General features: G+C 40.6%; 1 protein-coding gene across 1 annotated transcript in view; it reads right to left on the minus strand.

Annotated features, from left to right (window-relative positions):
• Positions 1-18414, minus strand: part of LOC127720913 (sodium/glucose cotransporter 4-like) — a 99435-nt gene that overhangs the window by 40541 nt on the left and 40480 nt on the right. The window lies entirely within an intron of this gene.

Consider the following 18414-nt stretch of genomic DNA (forward strand, 5'->3'; position numbering starts at 1 on the left):
AATCAGAGCAGGACCCACTGAAATGATTTTTTGGGGGTTAGGACCTTCTGGGAATTGAAGGGGTTCAAAGTTGGTATTATTTTTTTTTTTACGTTTCCACCGTACATTCTTCCGGCAAGTCTCGCCAGCTCCGTACGGCAAAGTTCGACACCGGACATAGCTCAAATGAAAGGTAATGAATCAGAGCAGGACCCACTGAAATGATTTTTTGGGGGTTAGGACCTTCTGGAAATTGAAGGGGTTCAAAGTTGGTATTATTTTTTTTTTACGTTTCCACCGTACATTCTTTCTGCAAGTCTCGCCACTTCAGTACGGCAAAGTTCGACACCGGACATAGCTCAAATGAAAGGTAATGAATCAGAGCAGGACCCACTGAAATGATTTTTTGGGGGTTAGGACCTTCTGGGAATTGAAGGGGTTCAAAGTTGGTATTATTTTTTTTTTTTACGTTTCCACCGTACATTCTTCCGGCAAGTCTCGCCAGCTCCGTACGGCAAAGTTCGACACCGGACATAGCTCAAATGAAAGGTAATGAATCAGAGCAGGACCCACTGAAATGATTTTTTGGGGGTTAGGACCTTCTGGAAATTGAAGGGGTTCAAAGTTGGTATTATTTTTTTTTTACGTTTCCACCGTACATTCTTTCTGCAAGTCTCGCCAGCTCAGTACGGCAAAGTTCGACACCGGACATAGCTCAAATGAAAGGTAATGAATCAGAGCAGGACCCACTGAAATGATTTTTTGGGGGTTAGGACCTTCTGGAAATTGAAGGGGTTCAAAGTTGGTATTATTTTTTTTTTTACGTTTCCACCGTACATTCTTTCTGCAAGTCTCGCCAGCTCAGTACGGCAAAGTTCGACACCGGACATAGCTCAAATGAAAGGTAATGAATCAGAGCAGGACCCACTGAAATGATTTTTTGGGGGTTAGGACCTTCTGGGAATTGAAGGGGTTCAAAGTTGGTATTATTTTTTTTTTTACGTTTCCACCGTACATTCTTCCGGCAAGTCTCGCCAGCTCCGTACGGCAAAGTTCGACACCGGACATAGCTCAAATGAAAGGTAATGAATCAGAGCAGGACCCACTGAAATGATTTTTTGGGGGTTAGGACCTTCTGGAAATTGAAGGGGTTCAAAGTTGGTATTATTTTTTTTTTACGTTTCCACCGTACATTCTTTCTGCAAGTCTCGCCACTTCAGTACGGCAAAGTTCGACACCGGACATAGCTCAAATGAAAGGTAATGAATCAGAGCAGGACCCACTGAAATGATTTTTTGGGGGTTAGGACCTTCTGGGAATTGAAGGGGTTCAAAGTTGGTATTTTTTTTTTTTTTACGTTTCCACCGTACATTCTTTCGGCAAGTCTCGCCAGCTCCGTACGGCAAAGTTCGACACCGGACATAGCTCAAATGAAAGGTAATGAATCAGAGCAGGACCCACTGAAATGATTTTTTGGGGGTTAGGACCTTCTGGGAATTGAAGGGGTTCAAAGTTGGTATTATTTTTTTTTTTTACGTTTCCACCGTACATTCTTCCGGCAAGTCTCGCCAGCTCCGTACGGCAAAGTTCGACACCGGACATAGCTCAAATGAAAGGTAATGAATCAGAGCAGGACCCACTGAAATGATTTTTTGGGGGTTAGGACCTTCTGGAAATTGAAGGGGTTCAAAGTTGGTATTATTTTTTTTTTACGTTTCCACCGTACATTCTTTCTGCAAGTCTCGCCAGCTCAGTACGGCAAAGTTCGACACCGGACATAGCTCAAATGAAAGGTAATGAATCAGAGCAGGACCCACTGAAATGATTTTTTGGGGGTTAGGACCTTCTGGAAATTGAAGGGGTTCAAAGTTGGTATTATTTTTTTTTTTACGTTTCCACCGTACATTCTTTCTGCAAGTCTCGCCAGCTCAGTACGGCAAAGTTCGACACCGGACATAGCTCAAATGAAAGGTAATGAATCAGAGCAGGACCCACTGAAATGATTTTTTGGGGGTTAGGACCTTCTGGGAATTGAAGGGGTTCAAAGTTGGTATTATTTTTTTTTTTACGTTTCCACCGTACATTCTTCCGGCAAGTCTCGCCAGCTCCGTACGGCAAAGTTCGACACCGGACATAGCTCAAATGAAAGGTAATGAATCAGATCAGGACCCACTGAAATGATTTTTTGGGGGTTAGGACCTTCTGGAAATTGAAGGGGTTCAAAGTTGGTATTATTTTTTTTTTACGTTTCCACCGTACATTCTTTCTGCAAGTCTCGCCACTTCAGTACGGCAAAGTTCGACACCGGACATAGCTCAAATGAAAGGTAATGAATCAGAGCAGGACCCACTGAAATGATTTTTTGGGGGTTAGGACCTTCTGGGAATTGAAGGGGTTCAAAGTTGGTATTTTTTTTTTTTTTACGTTTCCACCGTACATTCTTTCGGCAAGTCTCGCCAGCTCCGTACGGCAAAGTTCGACACCGGACATAGCTCAAATGAAAGGTAATGAATCAGAGCAGGACCCACTGAAATGATTTTTTGGGGGTTAGGACCTTCTGGGAATTGAAGGGGTTCAAAGTTGGTATTATTTTTTTTTTTTACGTTTCCACCGTACATTCTTCCGGCAAGTCTCGCCAGCTCCGTACGGCAAAGTTCGACACCGGACATAGCTCAAATGAAAGGTAATGAATCAGAGCAGGACCCACTGAAATGATTTTTTGGGGGTTAGGACCTTCTGGAAATTGAAGGGGTTCAAAGTTGGTATTATTTTTTTTTTACGTTTCCACCGTACATTCTTTCTGCAAGTCTCGCCAGCTCAGTACGGCAAAGTTCGACACCGGACATAGCTCAAATGAAAGGTAATGAATCAGAGCAGGACCCACTGAAATGATTTTTTGGGGGTTAGGACCTTCTGGAAATTGAAGGGGTTCAAAGTTGGTATTATTTTTTTTTTTACGTTTCCACCGTACATTCTTTCTGCAAGTCTCGCCAGCTCAGTACGGCAAAGTTCGACACCGGACATAGCTCAAATGAAAGGTAATGAATCAGAGCAGGACCCACTGAAATGATTTTTTGGGGGTTAGGACCTTCTGGGAATTGAAGGGGTTCAAAGTTGGTATTATTTTTTTTTTTACGTTTCCACCGTACATTCTTCCGGCAAGTCTCGCCAGCTCCGTACGGCAAAGTTCGACACCGGACATAGCTCAAATGAAAGGTAATGAATCAGAGCAGGACCCACTGAAATGATTTTTTGGGGGTTAGGACCTTCTGGAAATTGAAGGGGTTCAAAGTTGGTATTATTTTTTTTTACGTTTCCACCGTACATTCTTTCTGCAAGTCTCGCCACTTCAGTACGGCAAAGTTCGACACCGGACATAGCTCAAATGAAAGGTAATGAATCAGAGCAGGACCCACTGAAATGATTTTTTGGGGGTTAGGACCTTCTGGGAATTGAAGGGGTTCAAAGTTGGTATTTTTTTTTTTTTTACGTTTCCACCGTACATTCTTTCGGCAAGTCTCGCCAGCTCCGTACGGCAAAGTTCGACACCGGACATAGCTCAAATGAAAGGTAATGAATCAGAGCAGGACCCACTGAAATGATTTTTTGGGGGTTAGGACCTTCTGGGAATTGAAGGGGTTCAAAGTTGGTATTATTTTTTTTTTTTACGTTTCCACCGTACATTCTTCCGGCAAGTCTCGCCAGCTCCGTACGGCAAAGTTCGACACCGGACATAGCTCAAATGAAAGGTAATGAATCAGAGCAGGACCCACTGAAATGATTTTTTGGGGGTTAGGACCTTCTGGAAATTGAAGGGGTTCAAAGTTGGTATTATTTTTTTTTTACGTTTCCACCGTACATTCTTTCTGCAAGTCTCGCCAGCTCAGTACGGCAAAGTTCGACACCGGACATAGCTCAAATGAAAGGTAATGAATCAGAGCAGGACCCACTGAAATGATTTTTTGGGGGTTAGGACCTTCTGGAAATTGAAGGGGTTCAAAGTTGGTATTATTTTTTTTTTTACGTTTCCACCGTACATTCTTTCTGCAAGTCTCGCCAGCTCAGTACGGCAAAGTTCGACACCGGACATAGCTCAAATGAAAGGTAATGAATCAGAGCAGGACCCACTGAAATGATTTTTTGGGGGTTAGGACCTTCTGGGAATTGAAGGGGTTCAAAGTTGGTATTATTTTTTTTTTTACGTTTCCACCGTACATTCTTCCGGCAAGTCTCGCCAGCTCCGTACGGCAAAGTTCGACACCGGACATAGCTCAAATGAAAGGTAATGAATCAGAGCAGGACCCACTGAAATGATTTTTTGGGGGTTAGGACCTTCTGGAAATTGAAGGGGTTCAAAGTTGGTATTATTTTTTTTTTACGTTTCCACCGTACATTCTTTCTGCAAGTCTCGCCACTTCAGTACGGCAAAGTTCGACACCGGACATAGCTCAAATGAAAGGTAATGAATCAGAGCAGGACCCACTGAAATGATTTTTTGGGGGTTAGGACCTTCTGGGAATTGAAGGGGTTCAAAGTTGGTATTTTTTTTTTTTTTACGTTTCCACCGTACATTCTTTCGGCAAGTCTCGCCAGCTCCGTACGGCAAAGTTCGACACCGGACATAGCTCAAATGAAAGGTAATGAATCAGAGCAGGACCCACTGAAATGATTTTTTGGGGGTTAGGACCTTCTGGAAATTGAAGGGGTTCAAAGTTGGTATTATTTTTTTTTTACGTTTCCACCGTACATTCTTTCTGCAAGTCTCGCCAGCTCAGTACGGCAAAGTTCGACACCGGACATAGCTCAAATGAAAGGTAATGAATCAGAGCAGGACCCACTGAAATGATTTTTTGGGGGTTAGGACCTTCTGGAAATTGAAGGGGTTCAAAGTTGGTATTATTTTTTTTTTTACGTTTCCACCGTACATTCTTTCTGCAAGTCTCGCCAGCTCAGTACGGCAAAGTTCGACACCGGACATAGCTCAAATGAAAGGTAATGAATCAGAGCAGGACCCACTGAAATGATTTTTTGGGGGTTAGGACCTTCTGGGAATTGAAGGGGTTCAAAGTTGGTATTATTTTTTTTTTTACGTTTCCACCGTACATTCTTCCGGCAAGTCTCGCCAGCTCCGTACGGCAAAGTTCGACACCGGACATAGCTCAAATGAAAGGTAATGAATCAGAGCAGGACCCACTGAAATGATTTTTTGGGGGTTAGGACCTTCTGGAAATTGAAGGGGTTCAAAGTTGGTATTATTTTTTTTTACGTTTCCACCGTACATTCTTTCTGCAAGTCTCGCCACTTCAGTACGGCAAAGTTCGACACCGGACATAGCTCAAATGAAAGGTAATGAATCAGAGCAGGACCCACTGAAATGATTTTTTGGGGGTTAGGACCTTCTGGGAATTGAAGGGGTTCAAAGTTGGTATTATTTTTTTTTTTACGTTTCCACCGTACATTCTTCCGGCAAGTCTCGCCAGCTCCGTACGGCAAAGTTCGACACCGGACATAGCTCAAATGAAAGGTAATGAATCAGAGCAGGACCCACTGAAATGATTTTTTGGGGGTTAGGACCTTCTGGAAATTGAAGGGGTTCAAAGTTGGTATTATTTTTTTTTTACGTTTCCACCGTACATTCTTTCTGCAAGTCTCGCCACTTCAGTACGGCAAAGTTCGACACCGGACATAGCTCAAATGAAAGGTAATGAATCAGAGCAGGACCCACTGAAATGATTTTTTGGGGGTTAGGACCTTCTGGAAATTGAAGGGGTTCAAAGTTGGTATTATTTTTTTTTTTACGTTTCCACCGTACATTCTTTCTGCAAGTCTCGCCAGCTCAGTACGGCAAAGTTCGACACCGGACATAGCTCAAATGAAAGGTAATGAATCAGAGCAGGACCCACTGAAATGATTTTTTGGGGGTTAGGACCTTCTGGGAATTGAAGGGGTTCAAAGTTGGTATTATTTTTTTTTTTACGTTTCCACCGTACATTCTTCCGGCAAGTCTCGCCAGCTCCGTACGGCAAAGTTCGACACCGGACATAGCTCAAATGAAAGGTAATGAATCAGAGCAGGACCCACTGAAATGATTTTTTGGGGGTTAGGACCTTCTGGAAATTGAAGGGGTTCAAAGTTGGTATTATTTTTTTTTTACGTTTCCACCGTACATTCTTTCTGCAAGTCTCGCCACTTCAGTACGGCAAAGTTCGACACCGGACATAGCTCAAATGAAAGGTAATGAATCAGAGCAGGACCCACTGAAATGATTTTTTGGGGGTTAGGACCTTCTGGGAATTGAAGGGGTTCAAAGTTGGTATTATTTTTTTTTTTACGTTTCCACCGTACATTCTTCCGGCAAGTCTCGCCAGCTCCGTACGGCAAAGTTCGACACCGGACATAGCTCAAATGAAAGGTAATGAATCAGAGCAGGACCCACTGAAATGATTTTTTGGGGGTTAGGACCTTCTGGAAATTGAAGGGGTTCAAAGTTGGTATTATTTTTTTTTTACGTTTCCACCGTACATTCTTTCTGCAAGTCTCGCCACTTCAGTACGGCAAAGTTCGACACCGGACATAGCTCAAATGAAAGGTAATGAATCAGAGCAGGACCCACTGAAATGATTTTTTGGGGGTTAGGACCTTCTGGGAATTGAAGGGGTTCAAAGTTGGTATTATTTTTTTTTTTTACGTTTCCACCGTACATTCTTCCGGCAAGTCTCGCCAGCTCCGTACGGCAAAGTTCGACACCGGACATAGCTCAAATGAAAGGTAATGAATCAGAGCAGGACCCACTGAAATGATTTTTTGGGGGTTAGGACCTTCTGGAAATTGAAGGGGTTCAAAGTTGGTATTATTTTTTTTTTACGTTTCCACCGTACATTCTTTCTGCAAGTCTCGCCAGCTCAGTACGGCAAAGTTCGACACCGGACATAGCTCAAATGAAAGGTAATGAATCAGAGCAGGACCCACTGAAATGATTTTTTGGGGGTTAGGACCTTCTGGAAATTGAAGGGGTTCAAAGTTGGTATTATTTTTTTTTTTACGTTTCCACCGTACATTCTTTCTGCAAGTCTCGCCAGCTCAGTACGGCAAAGTTCGACACCGGACATAGCTCAAATGAAAGGTAATGAATCAGAGCAGGACCCACTGAAATGATTTTTTGGGGGTTAGGACCTTCTGGGAATTGAAGGGGTTCAAAGTTGGTATTATTTTTTTTTTTACGTTTCCACCGTACATTCTTCCGGCAAGTCTCGCCAGCTCCGTACGGCAAAGTTCGACACCGGACATAGCTCAAATGAAAGGTAATGAATCAGAGCAGGACCCACTGAAATGATTTTTTGGGGGTTAGGACCTTCTGGAAATTGAAGGGGTTCAAAGTTGGTATTATTTTTTTTTTACGTTTCCACCGTACATTCTTTCTGCAAGTCTCGCCACTTCAGTACGGCAAAGTTCGACACCGGACATAGCTCAAATGAAAGGTAATGAATCAGAGCAGGACCCACTGAAATGATTTTTTGGGGGTTAGGACCTTCTGGGAATTGAAGGGGTTCAAAGTTGGTATTTTTTTTTTTTTTACGTTTCCACCGTACATTCTTTCGGCAAGTCTCGCCAGCTCCGTACGGCAAAGTTCGACACCGGACATAGCTCAAATGAAAGGTAATGAATCAGAGCAGGACCCACTGAAATGATTTTTTGGGGGTTAGGACCTTCTGGGAATTGAAGGGGTTCAAAGTTGGTATTATTTTTTTTTTTTACGTTTCCACCGTACATTCTTCCGGCAAGTCTCGCCAGCTCCGTACGGCAAAGTTCGACACCGGACATAGCTCAAATGAAAGGTAATGAATCAGAGCAGGACCCACTGAAATGATTTTTTGGGGGTTAGGACCTTCTGGAAATTGAAGGGGTTCAAAGTTGGTATTATTTTTTTTTTACGTTTCCACCGTACATTCTTTCTGCAAGTCTCGCCAGCTCAGTACGGCAAAGTTCGACACCGGACATAGCTCAAATGAAAGGTAATGAATCAGAGCAGGACCCACTGAAATGATTTTTTGGGGGTTAGGACCTTCTGGAAATTGAAGGGGTTCAAAGTTGGTATTATTTTTTTTTTTACGTTTCCACCGTACATTCTTTCTGCAAGTCTCGCCAGCTCAGTACGGCAAAGTTCGACACCGGACATAGCTCAAATGAAAGGTAATGAATCAGAGCAGGACCCACTGAAATGATTTTTTGGGGGTTAGGACCTTCTGGGAATTGAAGGGGTTCAAAGTTGGTATTATTTTTTTTTTTACGTTTCCACCGTACATTCTTCCGGCAAGTCTCGCCAGCTCCGTACGGCAAAGTTCGACACCGGACATAGCTCAAATGAAAGGTAATGAATCAGATCAGGACCCACTGAAATGATTTTTTGGGGGTTAGGACCTTCTGGAAATTGAAGGGGTTCAAAGTTGGTATTATTTTTTTTTTACGTTTCCACCGTACATTCTTTCTGCAAGTCTCGCCACTTCAGTACGGCAAAGTTCGACACCGGACATAGCTCAAATGAAAGGTAATGAATCAGAGCAGGACCCACTGAAATGATTTTTTGGGGGTTAGGACCTTCTGGGAATTGAAGGGGTTCAAAGTTGGTATTTTTTTTTTTTTTACGTTTCCACCGTACATTCTTTCGGCAAGTCTCGCCAGCTCCGTACGGCAAAGTTCGACACCGGACATAGCTCAAATGAAAGGTAATGAATCAGAGCAGGACCCACTGAAATGATTTTTTGGGGGTTAGGACCTTCTGGGAATTGAAGGGGTTCAAAGTTGGTATTATTTTTTTTTTTTACGTTTCCACCGTACATTCTTCCGGCAAGTCTCGCCAGCTCCGTACGGCAAAGTTCGACACCGGACATAGCTCAAATGAAAGGTAATGAATCAGAGCAGGACCCACTGAAATGATTTTTTGGGGGTTAGGACCTTCTGGAAATTGAAGGGGTTCAAAGTTGGTATTATTTTTTTTTTACGTTTCCACCGTACATTCTTTCTGCAAGTCTCGCCAGCTCAGTACGGCAAAGTTCGACACCGGACATAGCTCAAATGAAAGGTAATGAATCAGAGCAGGACCCACTGAAATGATTTTTTGGGGGTTAGGACCTTCTGGAAATTGAAGGGGTTCAAAGTTGGTATTATTTTTTTTTTTACGTTTCCACCGTACATTCTTTCTGCAAGTCTCGCCAGCTCAGTACGGCAAAGTTCGACACCGGACATAGCTCAAATGAAAGGTAATGAATCAGAGCAGGACCCACTGAAATGATTTTTTGGGGGTTAGGACCTTCTGGGAATTGAAGGGGTTCAAAGTTGGTATTATTTTTTTTTTTACGTTTCCACCGTACATTCTTCCGGCAAGTCTCGCCAGCTCCGTACGGCAAAGTTCGACACCGGACATAGCTCAAATGAAAGGTAATGAATCAGAGCAGGACCCACTGAAATGATTTTTTGGGGGTTAGGACCTTCTGGAAATTGAAGGGGTTCAAAGTTGGTATTATTTTTTTTTACGTTTCCACCGTACATTCTTTCTGCAAGTCTCGCCACTTCAGTACGGCAAAGTTCGACACCGGACATAGCTCAAATGAAAGGTAATGAATCAGAGCAGGACCCACTGAAATGATTTTTTGGGGGTTAGGACCTTCTGGGAATTGAAGGGGTTCAAAGTTGGTATTTTTTTTTTTTTTACGTTTCCACCGTACATTCTTTCGGCAAGTCTCGCCAGCTCCGTACGGCAAAGTTCGACACCGGACATAGCTCAAATGAAAGGTAATGAATCAGAGCAGGACCCACTGAAATGATTTTTTGGGGGTTAGGACCTTCTGGGAATTGAAGGGGTTCAAAGTTGGTATTATTTTTTTTTTTTACGTTTCCACCGTACATTCTTCCGGCAAGTCTCGCCAGCTCCGTACGGCAAAGTTCGACACCGGACATAGCTCAAATGAAAGGTAATGAATCAGAGCAGGACCCACTGAAATGATTTTTTGGGGGTTAGGACCTTCTGGAAATTGAAGGGGTTCAAAGTTGGTATTATTTTTTTTTTACGTTTCCACCGTACATTCTTTCTGCAAGTCTCGCCAGCTCAGTACGGCAAAGTTCGACACCGGACATAGCTCAAATGAAAGGTAATGAATCAGAGCAGGACCCACTGAAATGATTTTTTGGGGGTTAGGACCTTCTGGAAATTGAAGGGGTTCAAAGTTGGTATTATTTTTTTTTTTACGTTTCCACCGTACATTCTTTCTGCAAGTCTCGCCAGCTCAGTACGGCAAAGTTCGACACCGGACATAGCTCAAATGAAAGGTAATGAATCAGAGCAGGACCCACTGAAATGATTTTTTGGGGGTTAGGACCTTCTGGGAATTGAAGGGGTTCAAAGTTGGTATTATTTTTTTTTTTACGTTTCCACCGTACATTCTTCCGGCAAGTCTCGCCAGCTCCGTACGGCAAAGTTCGACACCGGACATAGCTCAAATGAAAGGTAATGAATCAGAGCAGGACCCACTGAAATGATTTTTTGGGGGTTAGGACCTTCTGGAAATTGAAGGGGTTCAAAGTTGGTATTATTTTTTTTTTACGTTTCCACCGTACATTCTTTCTGCAAGTCTCGCCACTTCAGTACGGCAAAGTTCGACACCGGACATAGCTCAAATGAAAGGTAATGAATCAGAGCAGGACCCACTGAAATGATTTTTTGGGGGTTAGGACCTTCTGGGAATTGAAGGGGTTCAAAGTTGGTATTTTTTTTTTTTTTACGTTTCCACCGTACATTCTTTCGGCAAGTCTCGCCAGCTCCGTACGGCAAAGTTCGACACCGGACATAGCTCAAATGAAAGGTAATGAATCAGAGCAGGACCCACTGAAATGATTTTTTGGGGGTTAGGACCTTCTGGAAATTGAAGGGGTTCAAAGTTGGTATTATTTTTTTTTTACGTTTCCACCGTACATTCTTTCTGCAAGTCTCGCCAGCTCAGTACGGCAAAGTTCGACACCGGACATAGCTCAAATGAAAGGTAATGAATCAGAGCAGGACCCACTGAAATGATTTTTTGGGGGTTAGGACCTTCTGGAAATTGAAGGGGTTCAAAGTTGGTATTATTTTTTTTTTTACGTTTCCACCGTACATTCTTTCTGCAAGTCTCGCCAGCTCAGTACGGCAAAGTTCGACACCGGACATAGCTCAAATGAAAGGTAATGAATCAGAGCAGGACCCACTGAAATGATTTTTTGGGGGTTAGGACCTTCTGGGAATTGAAGGGGTTCAAAGTTGGTATTATTTTTTTTTTTACGTTTCCACCGTACATTCTTCCGGCAAGTCTCGCCAGCTCCGTACGGCAAAGTTCGACACCGGACATAGCTCAAATGAAAGGTAATGAATCAGAGCAGGACCCACTGAAATGATTTTTTGGGGGTTAGGACCTTCTGGAAATTGAAGGGGTTCAAAGTTGGTATTATTTTTTTTTTACGTTTCCACCGTACATTCTTTCTGCAAGTCTCGCCACTTCAGTACAGCAAAGTTCGACACCGGACATAGCTCAAATGAAAGGTAATGAATCAGAGCAGGACCCACTGAAATGATTTTTTGGGGGTTAGGACCTTCTGGGAATTGAAGGGGTTCAAAGTTGGTATTTTTTTTTTTTTTACGTTTCCACCGTACATTCTTTCGGCAAGTCTCGCCAGCTCCGTACGGCAAAGTTCGACACCGGACATAGCTCAAATGAAAGGTAATGAATCAGAGCAGGACCCACTGAAATGATTTTCTGGGGGTTAGGACCTTCTGGGAATTGAAGGGGTTCAAAGTTGGTATTATTTTTTTTTTTACGTTTCCACCGTACATTCTTCCGGCAAGTCTCGCCAGCTCCGTACGGCAAAGTTCGACACCGGACATAGCTCAAATGAAAGGTAATGAATCAGAGCAGGACCCACTGAAATGATTTTTTGGGGGTTAGGACCTTCTGGAAATTGAAGGGGTTCAAAGTTGGTATTATTTTTTTTTTACGTTTCCACCGTACATTCTTTCTGCAAGTCTCGCCAGCTCAGTACGGCAAAGTTCGACACCGGACATAGCTCAAATGAAAGGTAATGAATCAGAGCAGGACCCACTGAAATGATTTTTTGGGGGTTAGGACCTTCTGGAAATTGAAGGGGTTCAAAGTTGGTATTATTTTTTTTTTTACGTTTCCACCGTACATTCTTTCTGCAAGTCTCGCCAGCTCAGTACGGCAAAGTTCGACACCGGACATAGCTCAAATGAAAGGTAATGAATCAGAGCAGGACCCACTGAAATGATTTTTTGGGGGTTAGGACCTTCTGGGAATTGAAGGGGTTCAAAGTTGGTATTATTTTTTTTTTTACGTTTCCACCGTACATTCTTCCGGCAAGTCTCGCCAGCTCCGTACGGCAAAGTTCGACACCGGACATAGCTCAAATGAAAGGTAATGAATCAGAGCAGGACCCACTGAAATGATTTTTTGGGGGTTAGGACCTTCTGGAAATTGAAGGGGTTCAAAGTTGGTATTATTTTTTTTTTACGTTTCCACCGTACATTCTTTCTGCAAGTCTCGCCACTTCAGTACAGCAAAGTTCGACACCGGACATAGCTCAAATGAAAGGTAATGAATCAGAGCAGGACCCACTGAAATGATTTTTTGGGGGTTAGGACCTTCTGGGAATTGAAGGGGTTCAAAGTTGGTATTTTTTTTTTTTTTACGTTTCCACCGTACATTCTTTCGGCAAGTCTCGCCAGCTCCGTACGGCAAAGTTCGACACCGGACATAGCTCAAATGAAAGGTAATGAATCAGAGCAGGACCCACTGAAATGATTTTTTGGGGGTTAGGACCTTCTGGGAATTGAAGGGGTTCAAAGTTGGTATTATTTTTTTTTTTACGTTTCCACCGTACATTCTTCCGGCAAGTCTCGCCAGCTCCGTACGGCAAAGTTCGACACCGGACATAGCTCAAATGAAAGGTAATGAATCAGAGCAGGACCCACTGAAATGATTTTTTGGGGGTTAGGACCTTCTGGAAATTGAAGGGGTTCAAAGTTGGTATTATTTTTTTTTTACGTTTCCACCGTACATTCTTTCTGCAAGTCTCGCCAGCTCAGTACGGCAAAGTTCGACACCGGACATAGCTCAAATGAAAGGTAATGAATCAGAGCAGGACCCACTGAAATGATTTTTTGGGGGTTAGGACCTTCTGGAAATTGAAGGGGTTCAAAGTTGGTATTATTTTTTTTTTTACGTTTCCACCGTACATTCTTTCTGCAAGTCTCGCCAGCTCAGTACGGCAAAGTTCGACACCGGACATAGCTCAAATGAAAGGTAATGAATCAGAGCAGGACCCACTGAAATGATTTTTTGGGGGTTAGGACCTTCTGGGAATTGAAGGGGTTCAAAGTTGGTATTATTTTTTTTTTTACGTTTCCACCGTACATTCTTCCGGCAAGTCTCGCCAGCTCCGTACGGCAAAGTTCGACACCGGACATAGCTCAAATGAAAGGTAATGAATCAGAGCAGGACCCACTGAAATGATTTTTTGGGGGTTAGGACCTTCTGGAAATTGAAGGGGTTCAAAGTTGGTATTATTTTTTTTTTACGTTTCCACCGTACATTCTTTCTGCAAGTCTCGCCACTTCAGTACAGCAAAGTTCGACACCGGACATAGCTCAAATGAAAGGTAATGAATCAGAGCAGGACCCACTGAAATGATTTTTTGGGGGTTAGGACCTTCTGGGAATTGAAGGGGTTCAAAGTTGGTATTTTTTTTTTTTTTACGTTTCCACCGTACATTCTTTCGGCAAGTCTCGCCAGCTCCGTACGGCAAAGTTCGACACCGGACATAGCTCAAATGAAAGGTAATGAATCAGAGCAGGACCCACTGAAATGATTTTTTGGGGGTTAGGACCTTCTGGGAATTGAAGGGGTTCAAAGTTGGTATTATTTTTTTTTTTACGTTTCCACCGTACATTCTTCCGGCAAGTCTCGCCAGCTCCGTACGGCAAAGTTCGACACCGGACATAGCTCAAATGAAAGGTAATGAATCAGAGCAGGACCCACTGAAATGATTTTTTGGGGGTTAGGACCTTCTGGAAATTGAAGGGGTTCAAAGTTGGTATTATTTTTTTTTTACGTTTCCACCGTACATTCTTTCTGCAAGTCTCGCCAGCTCAGTACGGCAAAGTTCGACACCGGACATAGCTCAAATGAAAGGTAATGAATCAGAGCAGGACCCACTGAAATGATTTTTTGGGGGTTAGGACCTTCTGGAAATTGAAGGGGTTCAAAGTTGGTATTATTTTTTTTTTTACGTTTCCACCGTACATTCTTTCTGCAAGTCTCGCCAGCTCAGTACGGCAAAGTTCGACACCGGACATAGCTCAAATGAAAGGTAATGAATCAGAGCAGGACCCACTGAAATGATTTTTTGGGGGTTAGGACCTTCTGGGAATTGAAGGGGTTCAAAGTTGGTATTATTTTTTTTTTTACGTTTCCACCGTACATTCTTCCGGCAAGTCTCGCCAGCTCCGTACGGCAAAGTTCGACACCGGACATAGCTCAAATGAAAGGTAATGAATCAGAGCAGGACCCACTGAAATGATTTTTTGGGGGTTAGGACCTTCTGGAAATTGAAGGGGTTCAAAGTTGGTATTATTTTTTTTTTACGTTTCCACCGTACATTCTTTCTGCAAGTCTCGCCACTTCAGTACAGCAAAGTTCGACACCGGACATAGCTCAAATGAAAGGTAATGAATCAGAGCAGGACCCACTGAAATGATTTTTTGGGGGTTAGGACCTTCTGGGAATTGAAGGGGTTCAAAGTTGACATTCAAAGTGTACGGTTTTTTTTTTTAAACAAAAAAATCTTTACATTTCTTTTAAGTAAGGATGCATGCCGTACAAAATAGTGCACGTATACTTTCAATTCAAAATATTGTTTGTGGGCATGAAATGTACTCTTACAGTTTGTTATTTTGTATGTTTTCATTTTCAGTATAGGGAATAGACATTAAAAGTTCCTTTTCTAGAAAATAAAGGATATTTGAGGATGCCGAGTGTATGGAAAGCCAGTATATAGTTATTCTTTCGCACATAATATTTTTCTTATTTCGTTTATTTGAAAGCTGATACATTGTACAAAGGAACAAGTTTAAGTGAACTCACATTAGATAGTTATTCTATGCTCCGCCTACGACAGTAAAGCCCATAATATTATCTGGTTTTTGTGTTCGTTCGTTAATTCATTCGTCCGTTTGTCCGTCCATTCATACTGCATTAGAATGACGTTAGTGTTGAATCTAGTCTAAGATGACGTTGTAGTCAGATCAACTTGAAACTAGGTACACATATTCATTAAAATATGTACTTTTTAAATTATTTACGGTTCACTGAATATTGAAAACGATTGTGCGAGCAAATCATCATAAACAAACACTCTTGTTTTTTTTTTATTATTCAAATTCTAAAAACTCTTTGGCTTTTTATTCTGATTTCTAAACCGCAAAGTACTATTGTATAGCCATTATGTGCTTGAGGGATATACGCTCCGTTTTTAATATTTTGTTTACAATAATTGATTTATCTTTGCGATCTCGGTTTAGAGTTTGGAAAACAGAGAAAACGTAAAGAAGACGTCAAAATATGGATTACTTTATTTCCTAACTAGTCCCTTTCCCGATAGAATAAACTCCGGAGAGGGGCGCACCTTTATTTATATAAATACATATATGATAACATATAGTATGTGTTCGAATGTAGGGGAATAAAAATAGTTCGTTAACAAAGAATGTTCCTTAGCTTTTTGTGTGTTTTTCGCTGTGCATTTACTGATTTTATGTCATGGAGGGATACCCCATATCCTTTGTTTTTCTATTGTATTAAATTGTTTTGACTTTTACGATTTTCTGGCACGTTATATTTTACTCATTGATATTGATGCAGACATTTAGCAACCAAACTAGTTAGTGCATTCAGCTACAGACGTCATTCGTATTGTAGTGTCCCTTCTCCCTTAATTTGATGGACATTTCTGGTCATTTAAACATTAAAAACAATATGTATACCGTACTGGTAGATAGATTTTCTTTTTAACAGAACGTTGTTTCATAATGTGGTTTTGTGGTTTTCTCATATACCACATAATGATTCTTAGACAAGTTGATTCTCATTGTGTTCTTTATTGGTCGCTAGAATTGGTCGCTAGCTTGATTGGTCGCTAGAATTGGTCGCTAGCTTGAGTCTGGTCAAATAAAGTATCCATTTCAAATGTGAACAACTACAAAAAAATGTAACTAATGCGTAAGAAATATATATAATAAGTTTGACGTAAATGTATGTCTATTCCTTAAATAAACACTGTCATATAAAAATGGTTTATTCCTGCTATTCCTACATTTTAAAATTTGGTATGTCATTTGTAAGAAATCCATGTAGGAATAGGAGGAATACTTGAATAAACAAGGGATTAAATCAGATGAGGTTGTAAAAACATAAGGCTAATTAACTTCGGGTAAATATCCATATAACTGCTGGAGTTTTCATCAATGCCCAGTTTAAAAATATTATGAAAGTGTAAATAAAAAAAAAGTTCAAACAATTGCATGTTATTGGTTCATTGTAATTGTTCTTTATCTTTATTCTGTTTTATTTAATTTCTCTATCGTTTTTCAAATCTGTTGTGTGTTTTTCCTAATGTAATGAAAAGTCTTTGTCATTGAGTGAATCCATCAAAAATAAATCAAAACAAATTTGTACAAAGTCCCCTAAAATAGATTTTACTAACACAATGACGTTAGCATCATTTAAGCACAATAAAATATTTTAAGCACTACAATAAAAAAATATTATCCTTTATATGAGAGAAAAATATCAAAATTACTAGACAATATAATATGATTAGATATGAGAATTTATCATACAATCAGTACATATAAAGCAAGAATTTCAGTTCTACACCAAATATGTTACATGAACCATTTGAAAATTAAAAAAAATGCTGAATATTTTTAAATATGTTACGGCTTCAAAATATCAGAATTTATTACCAAAGTATCAACAGCTCAGTAGTCAGTATTTCGGTACTGACATGATTTATAACAAACCTTTCTAAAATTTTCCGTTTAGTCTATAAATTTTTAAATTATAAAGAAACTAAGGTTTCACATCCCTCAGGCAAAGTTTACCATAGATGGATTTGGCTATTTTTGGGTATTTTTTGTCATAAAGCTCTTCAACGGTTTCGGTACTTATACATCCTCGGCTTTCAAATATTCGGCTTTGAGCGTTCCTGATGAAGGTAAATCCAGAAAAGCGCTTTGGACTCATGAAATTATTTAACGTGTTGTTTTCATTTTCTTTTACACAATCAGTCTTTTATAAAGTCATTGTAATCTGGGACTAATATATGCATTGGTCCTATCTATGGGTTCTAGCATCATGCATCATCTGGGTACTGTGATCTATCTTATTTTGAGTGTTATGAAGTGTAGTTTAAATTTGGCATTGCACATTCAACATATACTTTTGTAGCAGTAATCTTAGCATAAAGGCGATCTATTAAGATTACGGTTTGAATTCTAAACTGTAAGTGTAATATATATAATTCAATTAGATTTTTTATTGCTGTATTAAGCCTTTTCTTTCTCATTATTTTTCATATTTGAAAAACTTGGAATTCTCTTTTATATAAATTGAAAGTACATTTCTATATTTAATTTTCTATTTTATTCTCTGCAATATATCCATTGACACATTGGTTTTCGCACTCTAACTTTAGTTTAAGTGAATGGATCTCTATGAATTTTACCATAAGGTTAAATACCACAAAAGGAAGGTTGGGATTGATTTTGGGGGTTATGGTACCAACAGTTAAGGAATTAGGGGCCAAAAATAAGCATTTTTCTAGTTTCCAGACAATAACTTGTGGAACGTTGTATGGATCTCTCTGAAATTATACCACAAAGGGATGGTTAGGATTTGCTTTGGGGGGTTATGGCTCAAAATGTTTAGGAATTAGGGGCAAAAAGGGGGAAAAACAAGGGTGTCCTGGTTAATGGACAAATACTTTAGTACAAAACATAATTTAAAGCAGTGTAAGGGAGGTAATTCAAATACATCATTTGAATTACCTCCCTTACACTGCTTTTAAATCATGTCTAAAGTAATGGTTAATGAACAATGAAGACAATTTAAAAGCAGTGTAAGGGAGGTAATCTAAATACAACGTTTTGATTACCTCCCTTACACTGCTTTTAAATAATGTTTAAAGAAATGCATATTTATAAAGGAAGACCAGTAACAATATCTGCAAATGTTGCATCTTTTTTTTTTTACCAAAAAATCCATATGAAAGATTTGACACCATATTATAAAATAGACCTTCTGCTGTTGTCTGTTCTATGGTCGGGTTGTTGTCTCT

The sequence above is a fragment of the Mytilus californianus genome, unplaced genomic scaffold (genome assembly GCF_021869535.1).
Source record: "Mytilus californianus isolate M0D057914Y unplaced genomic scaffold, xbMytCali1.0.p SCAF_11, whole genome shotgun sequence".
Lineage (NCBI taxonomy): Eukaryota > Metazoa > Mollusca > Bivalvia > Mytilida > Mytilidae > Mytilus > Mytilus californianus.